This window comes from Acipenser ruthenus, chromosome 56 (genome assembly GCF_902713425.1).
Source record: "Acipenser ruthenus chromosome 56, fAciRut3.2 maternal haplotype, whole genome shotgun sequence".
Taxonomy (NCBI): domain Eukaryota; kingdom Metazoa; phylum Chordata; class Actinopteri; order Acipenseriformes; family Acipenseridae; genus Acipenser; species Acipenser ruthenus.
Window position 1 is genome coordinate 2577222 of NC_081244.1, and position 4255 is coordinate 2581476.

Sequence of the window (4255 nt, forward strand, 5' to 3'; positions counted from 1 at the left end):
TGTAATTTTTTGTTTCAATTCTCATATATCACTACTCCCTCCTTCGTAACTCCCTGCTCCGTGCTTTGTCCCTGCTCCATCCTCCCTACACCCTCCTTCATAACTATCCTTTATCCGAGGAGTAGGGAGGATGGAGCAGGGACGAAGCACAGAGCAGGGAGTGACGAAGGGGGAGTAGGGGGGATGGAACAGGGAGTTACAAAGGAAGGAGCGGGTAGTAGGGAGGATGGGGTAGGGAGGATGGAGTAGGGAGGAAGGAGCAAGGAGGATGGAGTTACGAAGGAGGGAGGATGGTGGACAGAACAGGGAGTTAGGATGGAGAAGGGAGTTAGAGGATAGATGAGGGAATGACTTCCGTTTACCTAGGAGGATGTACTCATATTGACACTTTACAAGTGGGGAGCTATAGTTATCTCTTATGTGCAGTGGTCCTTGGCTACCATTATTTGTTGTAGTATTATTATTAATATTAGTTGGTAAGACCGTGAAACGCTAATGCTCTGGTAAACTGCTAACAATTATAAGAATAATTTGAGTTGCTGTGGGGAAGACATCCCATGCTCCATACTTTTTTTCCTTTTTGTGTTTTTGAGAGGAAAGGACACATCTTGTAAAACCAAGGCAGCATTGTATATAGCTGACATTTTTGTGAAGGTTAATCTTTTAAAGCAATACAACTGATTAGAAAAACTTCAGGTACTTTTTTCCTAGCAACATGTGAGTACATAGTTGTCCTTTAAACAGGTGAAAAAATATATTGATGTTTCTGTGTTCCAGATGTTGTTCGACCGAGTTTTAGTAGGTTGATTTCTGGAAAGTCTTGGGAAGCAGTTTTGCCTGATTATTAATGTGAAATTATGTGGAACCATTATCTCTTCCCAGTGGTACAATATCTTGTTTTGAAAATTCTTAGTTTTGTTGTTGCAGTTGATATAAATGCACAGATTGGTGTTGTTTATTCCTGAAATCGGTTTAAACACATTAACATTTCTCTGTTTAGTACAAATGTTACTCTCATTTAATGCAGATTTAATACATTTACTCTCCTATAATACAGATCTTATTTTGTATATTAGTTAAATTTAAGTAGGTCAGATGTACTTCACAGTTGGAAATAAAAAAGCATGTAAACAGGTTAAATGTGAAACGTCTTTTTTTTTGTAAAAAATCTTAAAACATTTTTGTTCTGTTCAAGCTGTTTCAATGTAAAATAGACTATCCTGATAAATCCTGACATCAATCCTGATAAAACAGTTAATATGTGTGAGAACCAGTTCAGTCTGTAGGTTTTGATATTAAGGGATTTGGGATATTGATAATAGTTTGCCACTTTTTCGAAATTTTCCTTGGTTATGGACTGAACAGTTATGCACATCTGCAGCCTCCCTAGCTAAATTCCAAAATTCCCCCCCAAGTTCACTACTTTATTGTTATCATTTCAGATGAATTATTTAGTTGTTATCCTGTACTTTTTTTTTAAATGCACATTATCATACACAATGACTTCAAAGCATATATAAAACAACATTCCAGACTCTGCTCACAAATCTCAGTGGGATTTATAACTGGAAGAGTCAAGTTGTGAAAAGCAGTCAACATTGAACAACTACCTTTTCCTCTTACAGTTGTGCTAGCTTAGTTATTTAATGTAATTGCTGTTTGTTTATTTTGGGACATTGGTACAGCAGCATATTGTTGAAGATACAGATTACTAATTTTAGAAATTTAGTATGGCTGTATTTTAAAGGAATACTGCAGTGTTTTCAGGTAAATACATTTATACACTGATATACTCAAGCAGTTGTAATTACTAGTAAAATTATGAACATTATTATGGGTAAGCTACATGTAGTGAGAGTACAAAAATCTAGTTTTGTGATTTACAAAACATCTTACATCTAAATCTTGATATAAATGTGGAATTATACTTTTCTCTCCATTTTAACACCAAATATTTATATAAACTGATCTAGTTTATGAATTTCTTGGTAAACTCAAACAGTTAAATTAGTATTTGATTAAAAGTCATTCATAAAAACATGAATAGATATATGTCCCCAGGTTGCAAGCAAGGTCCCTGCAATTAACCACAATGTAAGTTGTGTGTGTGTGTGTCGTTATGTCTTTAGATTGGAGTTAAAGAAGAAACTGTCCCCACATTACAGTAAAATGTAAATCCGATTTTAAAGGCTAAATCAGAAACCTTTATATTTAGGCATGGTTATAGAATGCTCTAAATGTAGTCCAGTGCTGGTTTTGTTGCTAGGACCTCAGTAAAGTGGTGTCCCCACATAGCTGCTTCCAGACATGTGTCCCCACAGTTCATGTAAACGAGTATGTGTGTGTGCGTGTATGAGTGTGTGTGCGTTTGTCTGTGTGTGTGTGTGTAGGTACTGTTGACTCAGTAGCTACCATTAAATGTTTCAACCTCGGTGACTTTCTTTGATGCGCTATTAATTTTAGGCAACTTGCAATATATATATATATATATATATATATATATAATTTATTAATTTTTGATTTTTGATTTTTTTTACATGAAACGTGTACTTTTTATATAGGTATATAAATGTCAATTGCTGTGGATTTAGACAAGGAAGCTACATGCCACTCTTGTGTGCAATTCCATTCTATGGTATCTACCAATCAAACAGGAAACTAGAAATTTTCAAACAGGGAATTGAAAATATCTAGAATCGAGCAGCACCTTCAGGTTTTCAGCGAAAGCTGGTCAGGCTTGGATGTAAGCTTAAAAAATGAATGCATTTCACCAACTGTGCAGTGGCACAGCAGGCTAAGGTCTTGTGTGCTTCAAGAATGTCATGTTGCAAGTTCAAACCACTGTGTTTTTTTTTTTTTGTCCTGCGATATGTGCTATTTTATAACATAAATGTGCTATTTTAAAACATGGTGTGGATATCAAACTGCTTGCACTCCCTGGTATGTTTTGACATTGACCAACATGTGGAACCACATGATTGGTAGATGTCCAGTTATTTAGCTTTTCTGTTTGAATAGTCGCTACACACCCTTAAAAAGTAGACAGAAGAGGAAGAAGAAGGAGAATAACAATTTCACCTTAGTTTGACGACTTATATCTCATTGTGTATAAGAGGTATGTACTTTTTTCACATTTGAGGTAAGAAAGTTTCAGACTTTTGATACTGGTACAGATGGTAATTCTAAGTCAATTAAGTGTTGCCGCTGCAACATGGTAAAAACAGCTAAACTCTGAGCTGTATAGAGACTCTCAGTAGTTTCAAACAAGTTTTTCTAACTTGTACGAGGAATTACCGTTCCCCTCAATATAACATTTTTGTCTACAGAAAAATGTGCAGTGATTTAAATTGTATTATCTAATACCACATACATATTACAATCACCAATGAATCATAATACCATTTTTTTTATATATATATATATATAAAAAATGTCGACCACGAAGGGACTTGAACCCTCAATCTTCTGATTCGAAGTCAGACGCCTTATCCATTAGGCCACGCGGTCTTTCACACTTATCAGGTGATACTTAAGTCTACAATGAGTGTGTCCTGTTCCATAACAAACAGAATTTCAACTAAGTTAATTTTGTTGATTTTAAAAGCAACGTTCTGTGTTTCCATTTAGCTGTGCTGTATGCTGTGGCTCGATCCTGTCTGGCGAGGTAGGAAAAGTGATGATCAAAACTCAGATGTGCTTTCATAGCACACAAGCAACACAAGGTTTAAACATCTTGGGTGTCAGAAGTTATTTTGTAATGTTAATGTAAGACCTCGCTGCTGTCCAGTCATTGCATCAAGTACCACTTGTCAGCTGGAGGAGAAAGTCTGCAAGTATAAGTTAAGACAGCGATTGTTGTTTTAGAAAGTTAAGTTTGCTTCATTTAGTAATGTGTTTTTAATGAAATACCACTTTAGTGGTCAATTGCTTTTGTACACTAGATACTGTTTGCGCGGGTTCAATCCCAGGTGGGGGACACTGCTGCTGTACTAAACTAAATAACAATAATAATAATCGTGCATCTTGTTGCAGTTGCAACACTCGTGCTTTGTCTTTGTTGTGTAAAAACCTGTCCATATGCAGAAACTGCTCGTGCTGCTTCCACAGAGTTTGGTGGAATTGACAAAAAACAGCGTGCAATTTTTGCCATGTTTCGGAATCTGATTTCATACCTCAGCCAGAAATCACCAATATTTACATTTTTCACGGTAGGAGTCAAATACGTGAAATCGTGAATTTTCCGTTGCCTTACACA

The 4255-nt window shown here is 36.0% G+C and overlaps 1 non-coding gene across 1 annotated transcript; it reads right to left on the reverse strand.

Annotated features, from left to right (window-relative positions):
• Window positions 1–3434: 3434 nt before the first annotated feature.
• trnar-ucg (transfer RNA arginine (anticodon UCG)) lies at window positions 3435–3507 on the reverse strand. Its single transcript has one exon. It is a non-coding gene; the product is annotated as a tRNA-Arg (tRNA).
• Window positions 3508–4255: the final 748 nt, after the last annotated feature.